Raw genomic sequence first — 21,871 nt, forward strand, 5'->3', positions numbered from 1 at the left:
TGTGGGTACAGAAACCACAAACTGATCAGCCAATAAATGGGAAGAGGAGAGGCAACCAGAAACATGTTAGGGCCTGTTTCTCTCCCTGCCCAGGTCTCTTTTCCCCACACAGCTTGGCTCACAACCTGGATGTCTCTTCCAGGGACTCCAACTCCATAAGCATCCAGGTATGGCCTTGACCCCTTCCCCCGAACCCAGGTGGCTTAGTCCTGTAAAGGAACCAAGACAGGAGGGGGAAAAAAACTTGCTGTGTAATCCCATGCAGATGCCCATAGACCCTCAGTTAGCAGCACTGAACACATTAAAAAAAGAGATAAAAACACAGAAAAACCCCCAAACCCAGACAGAGTGATGATGTGGGGAGACAGAATGCTTGGGAGCCTCAGTAGCTGGCCTCCTTCTGGTAGGAGGGGAGATTACAGGGGGCCTCCCTTGGGCCTGGGAAGTAGCCAGTGAGCCTCATAGGCAGTACTTGGGATCATATATCTGTTGACCCAGGCCAAAGACCTGGCTGCTCTGGTTGGCACCCTGTGTGTAGCCCATCTGCAGGGACATGGAGTTGTCACACTTGTCGGTTCCTAACTTGTTGTCATAGATGTGCCTCCAGGTCCCAGGAGCTGTCATGCCCACCTGGCTGGCACACTTGTTTGTGCCCATCTGGAGACTGATGGTCAGTTGGTCCATGGGAGGGATATATGGTTCTTGGGGTCATAGAGAAGCCCCTTCATGCTGTAAGCTGTCATGCTGGACTGGCTCGCACATTTGTTGGTACCTGTCTGCATCCCAGTGATGTACTGGTCAGCCTTCATGGTGGCATCGTCCAGGTTCTGCTCTTGCTTCTCCGAGTATTTGATGCTAATGTCCACACCATTCTGTAGCCCCTTCATCGTGGCCTTCCCTGCCAGGGCTAAAATAGACACCTGCATATGTGTCATGTTCACACTCTCAAACAGGTTGTTGGCCTTAAACAGGTCCACAGGGTTTATGCCATAGCTAACCATGGTCTTGGTGAAGTTGGAGAGGTTTTCTAGCTGGTGCCAGTTCTGGATGGAGTGGTTGATCTTGGGGACTGAGGCTGTTAGAGCTTGTTCATGAGTGTGCATGAGATAAACCCGTCCTTCAGATTCTTCTGGAAGTTGGGGTCAATAGAGAGGCCCATGAATCCCTCAATCCAGCTGGGGAGCCCAGCCTCCTGAGGGTTGTATTTGGACAGGAGCTAGTTCTTGACCTTGGCCAAGAGCTGTACAAGGACCCCTTGTTGAATTGCATGGAGCTTATGGCTGGCAGGAGTGACTGGCAGGATGGTAAGGGACAGCCCGGTAGGTATGGGGTTGGGATGCTCTGGGCTCTGCCACTGTTTAATTTGCACCATTCACTTAGCTGAAGCCTTGTTTGGGTAACAAAACATTAATGGTCTCACACTCAAAATCAAAACTGCAGAATGTGGCCAAACATATTTTCTTAGAGTAGGCCAGATTTTTGTTAAAGTTGGTCAAGCTCTTGTGGCAAAAGGAGCCCTATTTTGTAGCAATACCCACTGTGAAACATTGGCAGGGATACTTACAAAATCTAGTTTCAAGGAAGAGTGTTAACATGTACTGTAGTTTGGCTATTTGACCCTCCAACGCTTATGTTGAAATTTGATCCCCTATGGTGGAGGTGGAGCCTAATGGGAGGTGTTTGGGTCATGGAAGATGGATCCCTCATGAATGTCTTGGTACCATCCTCCAGGTATTGCACTGGATATTAAAAAGAGACTGGCACCTCTTCCTTTCTCTCTCTCTCTCTCTCTTTTTTTTTTTTTTTTTTTTTTTTTTTGAGACAGAGTCTTACTCTGTCGCCCAGGCTAGAGTGCAGTGGCGTGATCTTGGCTCATTGCAACCTCTGCCTCCCAGGTTCAAATGATTCTCCTGCCTCAGCCTCCTGAGTAGCTGGGATTACAGGTGCCCACCACTACACCTGGCTAATTTTTGTATTTTGTAGAGATGAGGTTTCACCATTTTGGCCAGGCTGGTCTTGAATTCCTGAACTCAAATGGTCCACCTGCCTTGGCCTCCCAAAGTGTTGGGATCACAGGCATGAACCACCGTGCCTGGCCCTTTTTCTCTTCTTGCTTCCTCTCTCACCATGTGATCTGCACATACTGGCTTCCTTTATCCTCCTATCATGATTGGAAGAATTCTGAGGCCCTCACCAGACACAGATGCTGGCACCATGTTTCTTGTACAGCCTGCAGAACTGTGAGCCAAATAAATCTCTTTTCTTTATAAATTACTCAGTCTCAGGTATTCCTTTATAGCAAGACAAACGGACAAGGAAAACATACTACTCCTTTTGAGAGAAGCCATGAAGCATAAGCAATGTGTTTTCTTGAAATAAAACTAGATGTCAATTCATGTCCAATTTCTTCTTGGATATACACTTATGTATCTTTGATGATTTATGGTATTTTAATGCCTGTTCAATGAGCATCTAGAATGAAAATAGTCATAATTTTGATTAAAAAGACACAGTACTTGCCTTCTAGAAGCTTATAGTTCAGATCTTTATTGGATCCTTAACACCCGGGCCTGAACTATTCCCAAGTTGGGTGAGGTGCCTTTCTTTGGACTTACCTAGCTCCTGGACATGTATATGTTACAGTATTGTCATTCTCATGTTATATATCTCTACATTGAACTTTCTTTTCTTTTCTTTTTTTTTCTTTTGATACAAGGCCTTGCTCTGTTGCCCAGGCTGGAGTGCAGTGGCATGATCTTGGCTCACTGCTACCTCCACCTCCCTGGTTCAAGTGATTCTCCTACCTCAGCCTCCTGAGTAGCATGCCACCAAGCCCGACCAATTTTTATATTTTTGTAGAGATGGGGTTTCACCATGTTGGCCAAGCTAGTCTCAAATTCCTGACTGGAAGTGATCTGCCTTCCTCAGCCTCCCAAAGTGCTGGAATTACAGGCATCAGCCACTGCACCTGGCCTCTTCAGCGAACTTTCTTAAGGCAGAGATTGTACCTTGTTTACTCTTGGATACTTGGCAACAGTTTTAGAGGCTACCATGGAGAATAGCTAGCAAATATATATAGGCACTGAATGAATGCACGAGTGCCTTTGTGAAGAAAGCAAGACAGACATTTTTATTCTCAATTTGCAGTTGGGGAAACTGGATTCCAGAAAGAGTGACGTGTTCAAGGTCATAGAGAAAATTAGTAGCAAAATCAAAATTTGAACCAAGAACTTGACTCCTAGATGAGCTTCTTCCAGTAAGAGTTGAATTTTTAGAGGGGGAAAAACAAGCAATCCAAGAGAGTCTTAGTTGTGTACATGGCATGAGAAAAAGTGGTAACTTTCCCAATCTTAATGGTTAAAATGGAAAACTTTAGGGAAATTTTTAAGTGTCTTTGCACTCCATACTGGGACATTTTTTGGTCATCAGATACCTACATTGTCGTAGTTTCTTTTGCTCATGACTTATTTTCCCCTAACTTCCTGCCATCTCCACTTTTCTTTCAGTTCATCCAAGAAACATTGGAGTTTTTCAAAAGGGACTCACTTGGAAATGTTCAGGAAACAGAAGAATGAAGAAAAAAGACAAAAAATCCTAATGCAAAATGCCAAGAACCTGCACAGCCCAGAAGCCCTATGCTTAGAAGACTGGTATCTAGCCCTAAGACTTTCTACTTAGAATTTACATTGTATTTATATTATTATGGCTATGTAAATATTACTCACAGTTATGCCACATAATATATAATGATTATGTTTCCTTTCTTATAGCACTTCAGTTTTTTCCTGGAAGTAATAACCATCATGCTTTTCATTTGTTTCATTTCATATCTATCTATCTGATATGATTTGGCTTTGTGTCCCCACCAAAATCTCATGCTGAATTTTAATTCCCTATGTTGCCAGCTTCCATGTGGGCCTGTGGGTGCACAGAAGGCAAGGATTGAGGTTTGGGAGCCTCTATCTACATTTCAGAGGATGTATGGAAACACCTGGATGTCAAAGCAGAAGTCTCCTGCAGAGGCAGAACCTCACGAAGAACCTCTACTAGGGCAGTGTGAAGGGGAGATGTGGGGTTGGAGCTTCTGCACAGAGTCCCAACTGGGCCACTGCTTAGTGGAGTTGTGAGAAGAGAGATACCATCCTCCAGATCCCAGAATTGTAGATCCACCAACAGCTTGCACCATGCACCTGGAAAAGCCTCAGGCACTAATGCCAGTTCTTGAGAGCAGCCATGGGAGCTGAGCTCTGCAGAACCACAAGGGTGGAGCTTCCCAAAGCCTTGGGAGCCCATTCCTTGCATTAGTGTGGCCTGAATGTGAGACATGGAGTCAAAACAGATTATTTTGGATCTTTATGGTTTAATAACTACCCTTTTGGGTTTTGGACTTGCAAGGGGCCTGTAGCACCTTTGTTTTGGCCAATTTCTCCCTTTGGCAATGGGAGAATTTACCCAATGCCTGTACTCTCATTGTATCTTGAAAGTAACTAACTTGTTTTTGATTTTACAAGTTCATAGACAGAAGGGACTTGCCTTGTCTCCGATAAGATTTTGGACTTGGGCTTTTGAGTTAATGATGGAATGAGTTAAGACTTTGGGGGGCTGTTGGGAATGCATGATTGTGTTTTGAAATGTGAGAAGGATATAAGATTTTGGAGGGACCAGGAGAAGAATGATATGGTTTGGGTCTGTGTCCCCACCCAAATCTCAAGTGGAACTGTAATTCCCAATGTTAGGGGAGGGACCTAGTGAAAGGTGATTGAATCATGGGGGTGGATTTGACCTTTGCTGTTCTTGTAATAATGAGTGACTTCTCATGTGATCTCATTGTTCAAAACTGTGGAGCCCTTTCCCTTCACTTTATCTCTCCTGCTCCAACCATGGTAAGACATGCTTATTTCCCCTCCACCTTCCACCATGAGTGTAAGTTTCCTGAGGCCTCCTAGCCATGCTTTCTGTGCAGCCTACAGAACTGCGGGTCAATTAAACCTCTTTTCTTCATAAATTACCCAGTCTCAGTTTTTTTAATAGCAGTGTGAGAGCTGACTAATATACATATACTATCACTAATTATTCCCTCACGTTTCTTTCAGAACGGCCTATTTATGTTGTGTATTGGCATGCATTTCTTTGAGTTTTATGATATGTATTGGCATGATTTTTTTTTTAGTTTTATCCTGTTGGAGCTCTCCATAGGTTTTTGAATCTGTAGGTTTATGTCTTCTGTCACTTTTGAGTTTTCACCCAATATTTCTTTGGTTATTATTTTAGCCCCACTTTTTCTCTTCTTCTGGAATTCTTGTGATAGAAATATTGGATCTTTCGTTGTTTTCCCTAAGGGTCTGTTAATTTTTTTCAGCTTATTTTCTCTCTATTATTTAGATGGAGGAAATACAATCGATCTGTTCGTAAGTTCACTGATTCTATATTCTGTTATCTCCACTCTACTATTAAGTCTATCCAGCAAGGTTTTTATTTATGTTATTTTATTTTTAATTTCTATAGCTTTTACTTGGTCATCATTTAATATAACTTCTATTTCTTTGCTAAGTTTTTCTATTTTTTTATTCGTTTCATGAAAACTTGTAATTACTTATTGGAATATTTCTCTGATTTTGCTTATTGTGTTAGTATGTCCTTGTCAGTACTGCTGGATCACCTGGTGTTTTTGGTAGAGGAAAGGATTTTTGGGCCTAAAGGGACAGAGACCATTTCCTGGAACATTTGTTGTGGCAGGGCCACCCTTGTCTTTTGCTCTGGTCCTCCTAGAGTCTCTAGGGAGAGGGTGCGTCTCATGCGCTATGGTGAAGAAGAGCATTTCTCTTAGCCACAAATTGTTAAAGGAGTTTTGGATTAATCCCCCTTGCTGATGCTGCTAACCTTCCTACTGTTGTTGATTGGGCTCCCCTTTAATCCTAGGGAGAATGAGCTGCCTTCTGTTGTTAGATTGAGGGTTGGGAAACATCATGTCTAGATTACCTTTTTATTATATTATATATCATTATCCTTATATTGACATATTACTATATTATATTAATTATATTATATTAATATAATCTTCCCTTAATTATATCAGATTTTGTATGATATTAACACAGTCACTTTGGCATGTGGTTAACTCTATCATCCCTTTCTTCCAGGGACAAAAACTTGAATGAGGGCACCTGTACCTAGGGAGATGAATGGACTGAAATTGATCACACAGTGTCTCCTCCAAGAAGTTGGAAGCTTGTTATAACCTTTCATGAAAAATAATTCTGTGAGTGTTTCCCCTTAAGGTAAACTCTGTTTCTTCAGAAGGCCTCAGGAGCATAAAGGGAAGTAAAATGTTAAGCGAAAGTAGTAAAATAAGATAAGAAAAGTGGATGACGGCACATTTTGAGAGCTTTTCACGCTAGGTGTACATGCCTCTGGTTAAGCCAAGCTCCTTCCTGGATGCATTCGTCAGTTTGAGGTTGTGATTTTCTGCATGCAAACACCCAGCACAAATATACATCTGCCTCATCCCCCAAACACTATTAAAACTCAAGCCTGAAGCCTGAGTATTATACCTATTGAGACAAGCAGAGATGAAACAAGAATAGGATACCCAGGAGAGCAAGTCTATTCAAGAAAGTCTCTCTCTCTCTTTCTTTCTTTTCTTTCTTGAATCTCTCTCTCTCTCTCTCTCTCTCTCTCTTTCTCTCTGTCTCTCTCTCTCTCTCTCTCTTTCTTCTCTTTTCTTTCACAGGGTCTTTCTCTGCCACCTAGGCCAAAGTGCAGTGGCATGTTCATGGCTCACTGCAGCCTCAACCTCCTGAGTTCAAATGATCCTCCCATCTCAGCCTCTTGAGTAGCTAGCACTACAGGCATGCACTAGCATGACCAACTAATTTATTTTTTGTAGAGATGGGGTCTTGCTGTGTTGCCAAGGCTGGTCTTGAACTCCTTGGCTCAAGTCATCCTCCTGTCTCAGTCTCCCAAAGTGCTGGGATTATAAGCACGAGCCACCATGTACAGCCCTTCACTGAAGTCTTCATAGTCTGAAGGCAGTGATTTGAGACTAGAGAACAGGAAACTGCAGAGAGCCTCATGGACACTAGAAAAAATACATGGAATAAAAAAGGTTCTTGGCATTAAGCCAAGAAGTTAATGGTTTTCAGTGTGTGTTGACTATTGGTAGGTGGGAATTGGATGATTGACATCTCCACAGACACTTAAATATGGCCAGGATGTATTAGTATAAAGTTTACCATGAATAGATTGTAGGTAAGACATGTAACAATTAGGTAATGGTGAAAGGTCGAAGAAAACAGAATGTTACCACTGAATGGGTTGGCAGTGGAGAAAGGCTTTGGAAGACACACCCTGTCCTTGCCAAGTGATTCACCAGAACTGACATGAGAAGATGAGGAGGGTACCAGGTCAGTTTGGGAAAGCTTTTTAGCGGTGCTAAAGAAATGCCCCCTTTTGTTTCAACCAGCCTGGCCTCCTCATAAGACTCTTCATTCCTCCCCTTGTCCCCTCCTCTTCCCAATACCTGGTCCCTCCCCCTGCTCTCCACTCCCCTATGACAATCTCCTGATGGGATTCTGTGATGTCTAAGCCCCTCACCCCAGGCCTATCATTGGCTGTTTAGTGGCTTGCTGACCAATCAAGGCTCAGGGATGTGGGTCGTTACTGTCCTGGGAAGGTTATATATAGGGATGCCAGGTGACCTTGAGAAGACAATTGAGAGACACTGATGTAGTGAAGATGGCCAGGAAAGCCCAGTTGTCGAGGGACAACCACCGACCAACACCAAAGAGGCAAGGAAGAAGAAGGCCCCCTCTCAACCAGGTTCAGAAGCCCTCTGAAGGTGAGTGGAGCACCCAGGCTCCTCCTTGTCTTCCCCTTGACTCCTCCCTCCCAAGATGCCTACCTTGTCCTGGCCTGGCACAACTCCCACCCCAGCCTGCACCCTTCTCCCGCAGCTAGAATCTCAGGGGTTCATGGTAAGAGTGGGATACTCCATGCCCATTTCACTCACCCCTTCCCTAAGAGCTCCTCAGGGCCAGGAACTAAATACTGCTTCTTGGCAACCCTGTGCAGGGTTCCCAGCTTCCTTTTCTTTCAGCCAGGGGTCTGCCTCTTCCCTCGGTCCGCTCTCAACGCCTTCTTTCGGAAGATTTGTTTGAAGTGTGCTGGTCTACTTGATGGTCTGGTCTCTCTCAGTGAGAGAAGCTCTTCCTGGCTGTATCTAGTTGGCCATCTTGGCTCTCCCCCTCTCCCTTCCTATTTTGAATGTCCAAGATACTATTCTTTGTTTCTAAATGCTCCTTTTTATGACCTCCTTGTCTGAATTTATACGTGAATATTGTCCGGTGTCTCTGATGAAATTATTTGTAGATTTCTTTGAAGTTTTCTTTTGTTCCCTGCTGTGTGTCTGTTTCGTTCAACTTTCCTTTTTTGTTGTTTATTATGTTTGCTTTTGGTATTGTGTTTCAAGTAAGCAGCTTTCCTAAATATCTCATAATTCCTGGCCCACTGTTCATGAAATTGCAGTGGAATTGGTGGATCATATGGTTGCTCTAGTTTTAGTTTTTTGAGGAACCTCCAAACTGTTCTCCATAGTGGTTGTACTAACTTACATTCCCACCAACAGTGTATGAGGATTCTCTTTTCTCTACATCTGCACCAGCATTTGTTGTTCCCTGTCTTCTGGATAAGCCATTCTAGTTGGGGTGAGAAGATATCTCATTATAGTTCTGATTTGCATTTCTCTGATGATCAATGATGTTGAATACATTTTCATGTACCTGTTTGCCATTTGTATGTCTTCTTTTGAGAAATGTTTACTAAAATATTTTGCCTATTTTTTGTTGGATAATGAGATTATTTTCCTATAGTTGTTTGCGCTCCTTATCTATTCTGATTATTAATCCCTTGTCCTCAGAGGGGTAGTTCGCAAATATTTTCTCCCATTCTGCAGGTTGTATCTTCACTTTGTTGATTGTTTCCCTTGCTGTGCAAAATATTCTTAACTTGATGTGATCTCATTTGTCCATTTTTGCCTTGGTTGCCTGTGCTTGTGGGGTTTTATTAGACATTTAACTTTTAAACTTTTATTCTTACATTTCTGTTCCAGGCCTGTTGTTCTATAAAATCTTTGGTTAATAGTAATAAAAGTATCTGGTTTCCTGTAAAAAGTGATTCTAATGGACTGGCTTCGTCAAAGTTTAAAATATACCATCATAGGGATTTCTAATGTTAAAAAAAAAAAAAAAAAACCCTGCAAGTCAGTATAGTGCAATGAGAAGTGAACTAGGTTGTGAGTCAGTAGACATGAAGCTTAGTTTTAGCCAAAAATCCCTGTGTCACCTGGGGCATGTCCCATGCTCTTTGCTCCTGAAGTCCCTTCTTTAAAAGGAGTTGTAAGTAGTTGTTTACCAAGATACCTCTGTGCTCTGAGACATTCAGAATTCTATTAATAGAAATACTTTTATATGTGTTAGGTAATTGGCTATTTGATATCAGATAGTCTGGGACTTTTAGTATAGCACTAAAACGTAAAACCAAAGGTACAGTGTAAGTATATCTGGCCCCTCTTAAAGTTAAGTTACATTTAAAACTTGGTCAGAAAATAAACTAAGGAATTTAGTCGTTGTGAAAAGTAATTTTTTAAAGTAGAAAAGTGCCACGTTTTATTATCCTCATGGCACAATCAGAAAAATAATACCTAGAAATGAAAATTGATTTGTTTAAAATTGAGATAAATACAAAATTGCCAGAGCCATAGAGAGATCCAGCATCCAAATAATAAATCCAGTAATTTAGAATATGCCAATTAGACTGTATTCAGAGCACTGCACTCTCTGGTTATAGAAATAAAATGATCTCCATATCCACCTTTGGATATATCAATACATATGTTAAAATTGATGTGGTTATGAAACTGAAAAGTCTGAGGTCTTTTTGGTCTCTAATCTTATTTTTGTGCTCATTTACATAACACTCTCAAAGTTAGGTTTTAATACTGTCCTGTTTCTTCTATTTCAGCTATTTTACTAGCTGCAAAAAAGCTTCTGCGGGGGAAGGATGATGTAATTCTTACATATTGCTAAAAGTGAAGAATTCAACATTACTTTAGAACTTTTGTGTATGATTGATTCTGAGGAAAACATTACGAGTCAAGTGAAGGTGATATTTTTCAAGCCAGTGATTATGACAAATTGAATTCAGTATTAAAATATCAGGGAAAAGGGAACATTCTGTCTTTTTTGAAGTAGTAGATCCTAAATTCATTTCATAACAAAGAAATGTGCTGACTTGATTGGAAATGTTAATATAAAAAGTTGTAGAATTTACTAAATGATGTTTGTTTTCTCCTGTCTTCATAGATTTTAATTATTCGTATGGATAGCTTATGTAATCAATCAACTTATTCAGCAAAAACCATTTTTAAGGGGTTTGTGTTGGAATATTTTATCTTCAGATTCTATAAATATCATAGTGCCCAGGCATGGTCAACTGGGTGATTATTTGGACTCCAGATAAAAGGAGAGTCTAATCCTTAAAATGTAAAAATAAACTGTAAGATGGGCATAGTAATATCCCTGCTATTTCTGGGTGAGTCAATATCATTTTCTTACTATATCATGTTCATCATATGTAAACATGTGTCTCCTTTATCTAATTGAGGTCTCCCAGACTGTATTTCTGGTTAATTAGCAGGCATGAGATAACAGTGCTTTTTGTATCATAATGATGTCTGAATAATTCCACATTAAAATATAACCCAATATGGTATTTTTAAGTGAAGTCGGATTTTAGAAATCTGACCTAATGTCTTATTTTACAGATTTGGAAACTTGAAGTCCAAAGAAATTCAAAGACCAGCTGAGTTTCCATAGTAATTAGTAACTAATCTGTGACTCTTTTCTCCCAAACTGGGATCTGTTCTACTGCGTGTCAAAAGTAAGAACTTTTCAGATAAAATTACAAATATTTCTAAGTTTTTCTTGACAATTTCTTTTTCAATTCTACTCTCTTTTCTATTAAAAAACTACACGGGACTGTATCTTTTCTACAAAAAATTTGTAGATAGTTAGCTCATAGGGACTCGTACCATGAATTAAATTCCAATGTCTAATGAAGTGATTGGCTATAGAAGGCACTTAACTGTTTAATATAGCAAATATATTGTTTTTTAAATATAGCAAACAAACAGGTTATTGTCATTATTTTCAGATAATGCATGACAGCTGAGAGAGATCACCTGCTTTCTAATTTGAAAAGTAATTTTTTTAGCCATCTTCAGTTAAACAATTTGCAATGTGTATTAAGGACCATAGGACTTTTCTTGACCTAATAATTCAATTTTTTTTGACTCTAAATAAATAGTATTATGCATACCATTTCTTTGACACTATTCTAAAGCAATAGTTTTATGCACAAAAATGGTTAGCACATCATCCTCAATCACAAAAGGAATGTAGGGAGAGAATACACAAGGTTGAATTACCTCCTTCCATCTACATGGCTGGACAAACACCACCTACTGCCTATAATTCAGCAGCAATTTGACGTATGAAGGGTCTTTGAGCATTCATTTCCATTCTCATCTCCTGTGGAACAACTCAAAAAGGACCCTTGCCCCTTTGTTCATTTCAAAATAGATTAATCTGTATTTGAGAGAATGTGCAGAAACAACCTAAATGTATAATAGTAGATATTAACAATTTATATTTTAACATAAATTGTTGAATCTCCATACAACTTGTTATTATGCAGCCATTAAAATCAGGTTGTAGAATTTTATTTAATAACATGAATAAGAAATTTATTCTAATGGTAACTTCTAAAATCAGATGATAAAATTGTATGCACAATGTGGTCTGAGTCATGTAAAACAAATATAAATAAAAGGGAATATGCCAAGACAGTATTGATGATTATCTCTGCTTAATGAGATTTTTTAACTTGTTTTTCAAACTTTTTGTTTTTCTACAATAAGTATGTATTGCTTTTATTATCATAAAAGATACAAGGTGATGTATGTTCAATTGTTCCAAAATGATTAGAATAAAGTACTTGAAAAATAATAGTGAAAAAGGCTTTGTTTTCTTTCTCATGCATTATTTATAAGGAAAATAATTCCTGTCAGTCTCTGTTTTCAAAAAGCACAATGTATACTCTTCACACAGTTGCCGATACAATGCTGGCATAATATTGGTAAAAAGCACAAATGATAACTCCAGAGACCGCTCTGTTGATTAACTGATCCTTTGAAATTACTAAGTTCTAATGAAAGGGTCACTTACTCTCTAACAAAAATAACATTTTGTCCATGTCCCCTAATTTCACATAATGAGAATGTAATTTAAATATATATGGTTTTGAAATTTTCAATCTAGTTTGAAGAGGTATTATGTAAAAATTTTGAATATTCAATTTAAAGTTCAACATAATGGAATAGCACCTATTTAACAACCATACTATTCCACATGGGGGCAAAGACAACTTTCACAAGTTTTAATTGGTAGGGACCTTTTTGTACGGAAAGGTTACTTTCATTTGAATAGTCTTCGTATCCATGTGGTACTGGCTGCCTTAATAGCTCACAAATCAGCTGATGGATCATCTGTTCCCATTTGATAGATACTGCTCCCAGATGCAGATTAATCTATTTTGAAAGGAACAAAGGAGCAAGGGTCCTTTTTGAGTTGTTCCACAGGAGATGAGAATGGAAATGAATGTTCAAAAGGTCCTTTATACATCAAGTTGCTGCTGAATCATAGGCAGTAGGTGCTGTCTGTCTAGCCATGTGGATGGAAGGAGGTAATTCAACCTTGCATATTCTCTCCCTAAGTTCTTTTCGTGGTTAAGGAGATGCATTTCCAAAATGGTAGGTTGACAGTGTCTGGGCAGCAATAACTGGCAGAGAAATAGTACGCACATCCTACTTCCTGCACCTCATTCTTATAGAAGGCACCAACTAATTAATCATCAGGCTTGATCTAGCCCTGCTCTGGCCCTTCCATTCTGTAAACTGTCGTTTTCGCATCTCTTTGCCCTCAGCTACCCAGTCTTTACCTTCTTGCATCATCATCTCCCTCTGTGTTCTATTCCAACCTTGTAGCTCCCCATATAACATCTTTCTTTCTCATTTCCCAGAATGAGATCCTTCCAGGTCTCTGATTTGCTTCTACTTTCATTCCTTGGAAGCTGGTACTGATTTTCCTATGACCTTGACATCTGGCCCCTTCCCGCTCACCCTACACAGGGCTCTTACGTAGAGGCTCCCTATAGACTTTTAGGCAGAGCTGGCTTTAAACATCTGCTGAAATTAACCCTTCACATTTTACCATTGATCAGAGCTAAGCCTAGTTCAAATAAACAAATAATTCAAGTTGAAAGAGATACGTGGATGTTCAACAACAAACCAACATGCAACATTATCCAGAGGGGCCGTCTAAATTAGAGCTTATTTTACCACATCAGTAGGAAAGTATATAATTCGAAAACATTCAGAGGGAATCATTTTCTACTCTTGTGCCTGAAGCTAAACATTATCCAGTCCCCCAGTACAATGTTGCATATTAACCCATTTTCAAGTATTAGGTGCAAATAAATCGTGCATTCTGGTAAGTGAAGGACACAAAACTCCATTTTTTTGTAAGGCAAAGCTGATTGCATCCCATGCAGTGTAAAGCCAGGAGGTTTTAGGAAATCATGCTCAAACATTTTTGTTAAGTCTTGAACATTTTTGTTAAGGCACTGTTTTTAGGGCCTTATTGCTTTCGTGCATAGGGCAGCTTATAGCTTTTGAGATGCATGTCAATATTGGATATTCGCTGTCTGGTAGATCATTAAGTAATTTATTACTGGAGGGGTTCAGAAATACTGAAACAATATCACTGAGAGTTTCCACCCCTCACAATATAGATGTGGGGCTTGAGGAGTCAGAAAATTACTCAAAAGACAGTGAATATTAGCAAGTTCATTAACTTTTTTTCTCCTAGCCCCAAAAGCCAAGAAGCTAATTCCTTGTTGGCCAGGCAGAGTGGGCCTTGCTCTCTGGTTCTTAGTGATTGAGATAACAAAATTTGTTTGTGTTTTCCAGCCAGAATTCATTCCATTTAATGCTTTCAATATGGAAATACTCTGGTTAAGGCACTGACCAGAATTTAAACTAATTGTTGAGTCTTCAAAATTAAAATATAAACAAAGAGCAATTTTAAGAATTTGTAAATCCTTCTTCCTGGTTTTGAAGGCTTTCCCTGAGGTTGATATTAGGCAGGGCTTCATCCTTTTCCTTCAGGGGAGAACCACTAAGTCAAGCTCCCCAGGAGATATTTTGTTTTGGCTTGACCAGCCATGAGTTTCCTCCACAGTCAAACATTAAAGATTCTTAATTTTAACATTCAGAATTAATGATAAATCAGGTTGAGAAAGACTGAAGTTTCACATTTGGGAACTAGAAGGTGACCTTTACTAAGTAATGTATGTGAATGAGTTTAGGGAAGTGAGGTAAGCAAGAAACAGGTGAACATAACCAAGGAGACCTGGTCCTAAGGTAAATTTACCTCATCCTTCCAGGTGAGTGTCATCCTATTTGCATATTATTCCCATCTTTTCCTTGGCACAGACATCTGGTAAGTGTTTTCCCATCTTCATATGTGTTGGTTAATGAAATAAAAAGTATTTCATTGGAATGGAAATAACGAAAATGCCTCTCTTTTGAAATACTCTTTAAACTTAACTTCTGAATGTCATAGAACAACTCTTAGCCTCTTCTAGGATTTCCGAGACTTGACTACATTTCTGAACAACTGATTATAGGTTTTCCAAATTTTTGGGGAGTTAATATGTGCATCAATTGCCTAGAATTTATTTGCAGATTATACCGCAGCATTATTAAGCAAATGCTCACAGCATGCCCAACAGTAAGACAGCATTGAAAAATAGCAGGCCTTGTCCCCATCTCTTGTAAAATTACAATCTGGCTGGAGAAGTAAGTCTTAGAGAATGTTTATAACCACAAATAGATAATTCAGTACAAAAAAGATAGACAACAAAGGATTGATATTAGAGGTAGCCAGAGAAAGGCAAAAATCAGGGCTAGGCATAATGAGTCAGGGTTTAATTGAGGAGGTGAAGCTTGAGTGGAATTTAAATGAAGCTGAGATATAGACACAGAAAGAACACAGTTATATCAATAATCTGAAAACAATCATGCTCCCTCCTTTTTACAAAAGCTTCTTTCTGTGATTGTGCCACTACACACCAACCTGGGAGGCAGAATGAGACCCCCTTTTAAAAATAAATAAATAGGCCAGAAGCAGTGGCTCACACCTGTAATCCCAGCACTTTAGGAGGCCAAGGCGGGCAGATCACCTGAGGTATGGAGTTCAAGACCAGACTGGCCAACATGGTGAAACCCTGTCTCTACTAAAGTTACAAAAATTAGCCGCCCATGGTGGTGAGTGCCTGTAATATCAGCTACTCAGGAGGATGAGGCAGAAGAATCACTTGAACCTGGGAGGCACAGGTGAGCCAAGATCGTGCCATTGCACTCCAGACCAGGCGACAAGAGCAAAACTCCATCTCAAAAATAAAATAAAATTAAAAATAAATAAAGCTTATTCTGACTCAAAACTGGAAGGTAGAAAAAAGATAGTTAAAGAATGGTGCATTTTGGTCAGGTGCAGTGGCTTGCCTCTGTAATCTCAGCACTTTGGGAGGCCGAGGCTGGCAAATCATTTGAGCCCAGGAGTTTGAGACCAGCCTGGGCAACATGACGAAACCCCATCTCTGCAAAAAGTACAAAAATTAGCCGGGCATGGTGGCACAGGCCTGTAGTCCCAGCTACTTAGGAGGCTGAGGTGGGAGGATCACCTGAGCCTAGGAGGACAAGGCTGCAGTGAGCCATGATCATGACATTGCGTATCAGCCTGTGCGACAGAGTGAGAGCCTCTCTCTCATTCTCTCAAAAAAAAAAAAAAAAACCAGAAAAGAAAAAAAAAAATGGTGCATTTCATTTTATTAATGTGTAAACACCAACTTCCCCAACCCAAACCATGACCTTCTTTCATCAAATAGCTCTGAAATGTTGCTGCTGAAATATTTCTGATGAAATGCTGCTGATAAAATATATTGTTTTGCGTATAGTAGATATTCAAAGTGTTTTTATAGAAGTAAATTGAGAAGTAAAGACAATAGCTTAATGCCTCTGGTTAAGAATAATTTAGTGGAGGCCGGGTGCAGTGGCTCACGCCTATAATCCCATATAATCCCATTACTTTGGGAGCCCCAGCTGGGCGGATCACTTGAGGTCAGGAGTTCGAGATCAATGTGACCAACATGGTGAAACCCCATCTCTACTAAAAATACAAAAATTAGCTGGGCATGGTGGTGGGTGCCTGTAATCCCAGCTACTCGGGAGGCTGAGAGACAATGGCTTGAACCCAAGAGGTGGAGGTTGCAGTGAGCTGAGATCGCGCCACTGCACTCCAGCCTGGGAGACAGAGAAAGACTCTGTCTCAAATAATAATAATAATAATTATTATTATTATTATTATTTAGTGGAGAAGAAAGGGACTCAGCTTCACAAATATTCAGTAAATAATGCAAGAGCACAAATTTATTGATAGTGATATAGCTGCTTTTTAGTTGCTAATAGATATAGATAATGTATATATAGCTTTTACAAAATTTGGACCTTTAGCAGGTAAGCTGTGCCCCAAATATATGATTTGTCCAAAATATAGTAGAATTTAAAAGGATCACCTGTATGCTATCTTAAAAATAAAATATTAACAAATATATTTGGTTTAATTTCATTCAAAATATTTCAAACTATGTTGCTGAAAGAATGCTGATTAACAAGTTTATTGACCATAAGCAGCAAAATCACCATGACAAAAAAAACTGCCAAAAATATGTCTTTTCTCCAACCAAAATGTTTAATAACTCTTGTTCCTCTTATACCAAAGTAGAAAATTCACAATGGAAAATGACATAAACTTGTAAATTGGCTTTTAGCTGCTTTCTGAAAACACCACAAACGCTATAGTGAATGAGGCAGCCTTTTAATTGTCCTCATTTGTTAAAATCTCCATAAAGTCATCTCTTTATTTTATAATTTCCACTTTACTATGCTCTATTCATTCCCAGAATCATTCATATGGTGTGTAAAACTATAACAAGTAGCTTTATGTGTAGGATATTCCCCTCCTTTGGAGATTTTGATCAGGAAGGAGGTTGCTGTGACAAAGGCTGTGCTCTCATGTGTCCATACTATTTTCCAAGGACTGACTGGCTTTCTAATAGAATCAGTCATTCAATGTGTAATTATAACACAGAGAATCAAGATGTTTTATGTCCTTCAGCACTGCGTCCAGGCCTTCCAAATTCGTACTTCAGTTCCACAGTTTTGCTTAGCTCCCTTTGCTCAGCTGTCTTTGTTTTGGTCCTTCCTCATTTGTGCCTTCATGATATATAAAACCACTGGACAATGCATTCATTTACTTCACTTTTTTTTTCTGTTTTTTGCTTTTCATAAATGTTTTCCATCTTCTCCCATTGAATTTTGTCAGTACTATAGAAGCTGTTAACTGCAACAATAAACACAGTCCTAAACTTCATCTCATCTGTTCTCAATGGTACATTAAATAGTGTTCTAATTGTGTTTTACTCTATATAGTATTGTGCTCTGTGTTTTACAAAATCATGTTTTAACCTTTTGCTTATAGGTACTCTTCTTTAAAATTTAGAAAAGAAAATGTAATTTAAAAAGATGGAATCTCTTTTAAATACAAAACAAATTCAAAAGTTGCTAAAGCTACAATTAGGTAATTGCAAGCAAAATTAGCTACTGGCTGTTTGTTCTAAAGTAACAAGTGTTTGCCTGCATCAGTAATTATTTCTACATAAAATTTAGCACTTTTGCATTTTGACAATCAATTAAATCATGCAGTTAATTTACACATGATAATTACTCATGAAAGAACAAAATGCAAATAAAGAAAACTTAGAAAAGCCCTCATAAAGAGTAAATTTTCTAGCCACATATGAAGATGAGCCTTGAGCAACCATCTAAAATACCATTTATAGAGCTAGTTACACAGTTAAGGTGAGAGATAACTGAGAATTGTCTGCCCTGTGTTGTATGTTCTGGTTTTCCCCAAGAATCCCAGGAATCCCTGGTGATGCAGGACAGGTTTAGAGCTCCCTGAATGCCCAACTGTTTCTCTCTGGGAGGTTTTGGCCCCTTTCCTCTTCAAAATACAATGCCTCTGGGAAGTGACTTGTCATCTCTCCCAACACCCCATCCTCCCTGATCTGGCCATAGGTTCCAGGCACTGGAGATATAACAGTGAACAAAAGAAAGCCCCTGCCCTCATGGAACTGACTTTCTAAAGGGAGGAGACAGAACAAATACACAAGTAAGCACATAAAATTTTAGGTAATGATAAATTCTGTCATGAAAAATAAAGTAAGAGAAGGGAATTGAGATTGAGAATTGAAGCTTACTTCAGTGGTTGTTGGAAAAGGCCTCTTTAAGAAGATTGTATTTCATCAGATATCTGCAAGAAGTGAGGTGGTCAGTTATACAAACGTCTTGCGGGAAAAGACCTCCTCAGTGAAGGAGAAGCAAGGCAGCTTCTTCACAAGGTGGTAGGAAGGAGAAATGCCCAGTGAAGGGAGAAGAGTCCCTCATAAAACTCAGATCTTTTGAGAACTCACTCACTATCATGAGAACAGCATAGGGGAAACCGCCCTCCACGATCCAGTCACCTCCCTCCACACGTGGGGATTACAGTTTGAGATGAAACTTGGGTGGGGACACAGAACCAAACCATATCACTGCTCCTTTATACTTTAATCATTTTTCTATTAGGCTTTCTATCTTTTGTGTGTTGCTTTCTACAAGTTTCTTATCTAGCTTAAATGTTAGTTCCTGTTGGTGTTAGTTACTGCAAATATTTTCTCCCAACCCGCCATCAATCTTGAATTGTGTTCATAGTGTCCTTCACTGAACAGAAATCCTTAATTGTAATGTAATCAAATAAATTAATATTGACTTCATATTTTTGGTTTTGGAGTCTTATTTAAGAAATCCTTTCCCATTCAAAGACAAAAACAATATTTTACAATTTCTTTTTAGTTGTCACCATTTTTTTCCTTTCGTAATTCTTCTTTTTTTTTTTTGAGATGGAGTTTTGCTCTGTACCCCCAGGCTGGAGTGCAGTGACACTATCTCGGCTCACTACAACCTCCACCTCCTGGGTTCAAGTGATTTTCCTGCCGCAGCCTCCCAAGTGTCTGGGGCTACGAGTGAGTACCACCATGCCTGGCTAATTTTTGTGTTTTAACTGAAGATGGGGTTTCACTATGTTGGCCAGTCTGGTCTTGAACTCTGACTTCAGGTGAGGTCACCCAACTCAGCCTGTCAAAGTGCTGGGATTACAGGCATGAGCCACCATGACTGGCCCATGATTACCCTTGAAATCATCTGGAATCCATATAGGTTGTTAGATAGAAACATAGTTTGATTGTTCTGCATGTAATAAGACAATTTTCCCAGCACTGTCTACTAACTAATCCATGTATTTTTGTAACCTGTGATGCTGCATTTATTGTATCTTATAATCCTATGCATAGCTGGGTCTTGCTGGGTCTCTGAGCTCTTCATTCTGTACCATGGCCTACCTAAATCTGACAATATCTTTAGCACTACTTTAGCTTCATTCTGTAGGCATTCACCTTCGTCATTTTCTTCATTGTCGGGAATAGAATAACTTACCCGAGAAAGGAAAAGCAAAGAAGCCAGTCTTGCAAGATGAACCTGAGAGGAAGCTCACCTGCTGGATTCAGTGGTGTTTAGCTACACTGGGAAGAGTGTTCACTTCAGTATGACATGAGTGCTGAAGGTTCCTTGTAGAGTTAAAAGCTCAGTCCACTTACCAAGAACCTTCTCACTTTTCTTTATTCTAAAGGGCTTCTGGCAATTTCCTTCCCTATGGGGAAGCCAGGAACTCATGTCCTACACTGTTATAAATCAAGAGGTTTGACATATTTCCAACAAGTTCAGTGGGAACCAGACTTTCTCAAATAGCTTAATTAAATAATGGTTATTGTTAATTTACTCTAGTATCCTATTAGCTGTCTACAGAGATTTCTATTATCCAACATCAGTAGTGAGAATAAAGCAGATGTTATTAGAAAAGCATGAAATTAGGACATATAAGTGCCATTAGGCTCTATTCAATAGAATATTCACGTCTATTCATTTTATAATTATTTTTTGTATCTTCTAGTTAGCCACTGGCCAGCCATTAGGAGTATTTATTAACTGTGTTTCATGGTAATCTTGTGTCATGTTTAAAATAATCATAATGGATGTGTATTTTGCTTATTTTATCTCCAGCCACAAAGCCCACCCTTGGTTTGAGCTAACTGGTGCATGACTGCCTGCACCTGCAATACAATGAGACGTTTGTGAGTAGGGAAGCCAGTGTGTAGCTTTTGCATGTTTTCTCATAATCATCAATTTCCTATCTTTCTTTTTCCTTTCATTTCTGGCATTCACACTGGCTCCCACTTCTAGACTCTTTTTTATATCAAAATTTTGAGATAAAATTCACTTTTAAGACATACAATTCAGTGTTTTTTCAATGTATTCACAAGGTTGTGTAAATATTACCATTATGTAATTCCAGAACATGTTCATCACCCCCAAGAGAAACCTCATGGACATTAGCAATCACTGCCCAGTCTCCCTCCTCCCAGCTCCTGGAAATCACTAATCCACTTTCTGTCTCTCTGGATTTGCCCATTCTGGACATTTCATATAAACAGAATCTATTTTTTATTATGGTAAAAACACATCACATGAAATTTACCAAAGTAACCATTTTTAAGTGTACACTTCAGTAGCATTAAGTACGTTCACATTGTTGTGCAACCAATATCCAGAACTATTTGTATCTTGCAAAACTGAAATTCTCTCCCCATTAAACACTAACTCCCCATTCCTCCCTTGCCCAGCCCCTGACTGTTACCATTCCACCTTCAGTCTATTTGAATGTGACTAATCTACGGACCTCATATAAGTTAAATCATACAGTATTTGTCTTTTTTGTGACTGGTTTATTTCACTTAGCATATGTTTTCAAGGTATATTCATATTGTAGCATCAATCAGTACTTCATTTTTATGGCTGAATGATATTCTATTGTATGGATATACACATATTTTGTTTATCCATTCATCAGTTGATGAACATTTCAGTTGCTTTCACTTATTGGCTATTATGAATAATATGAATAAGCAGCATTCATGTGCAAGTATTTCTTTGGATGTAAATTTTTAATTTTCTTTGTCATATACCTAGGAATGGAACTGCTAGGTCTTATGGTATCTCTGTGTTTAACCTTTTGATGAACCACTAGACTGTTTTTCACAGCAGCTGCACCATTTTACATAACTACTAGCGGTGTGTGAGAGGTCCAATGTCTCCACATCCTTATCAACACATGTTATTAGTTGTCCTTTTGATAGCCATTCTTGTGGGTTGCAGCAGGGATTCCCTGCCTCCCTAACCCTGAAATTTCTGATCTGACTTAGGGCAGAGGGGACCAGGGGAGAGGAGATTATAGTTGTTCAAAGGTATACTGACAGGAAGACTAGTAACTGGATCAATTTTATTTTTATCAAAAACTCTTAGTTTTCTATTTAAAAAAGATCACTCTGAACACTCACTTTTTGCTTGATTATAATAATTACGTGACCAGACTGCTTAAATAATGTTGTGGTAAGCCAGAAAGAAATGATCATTGGAGCAGGTCTGCCCTGGATTTGCCCTGCCTCTTTGGATGAGTGATTGAACTGCAGAGTGTTTTTATCT

General features: G+C 39.2%; 1 pseudogene; it reads right to left on the bottom strand.

Moving 5' to 3' along the window:
• Positions 1-459: 459 nt before the first annotated feature.
• On the bottom strand, positions 460-6,505 carry LOC116540598 (annotated as a pseudogene).
• Positions 6,506-21,871: the final 15,366 nt, after the last annotated feature.

The sequence above is a fragment of the Sapajus apella genome, unplaced genomic scaffold, assembly GCF_009761245.1.
Source record: "Sapajus apella isolate SASKATOON/1434 unplaced genomic scaffold, GSC_monkey_1.0 scaffold142, whole genome shotgun sequence".
NCBI classification, from domain to species: domain Eukaryota; kingdom Metazoa; phylum Chordata; class Mammalia; order Primates; family Cebidae; genus Sapajus; species Sapajus apella.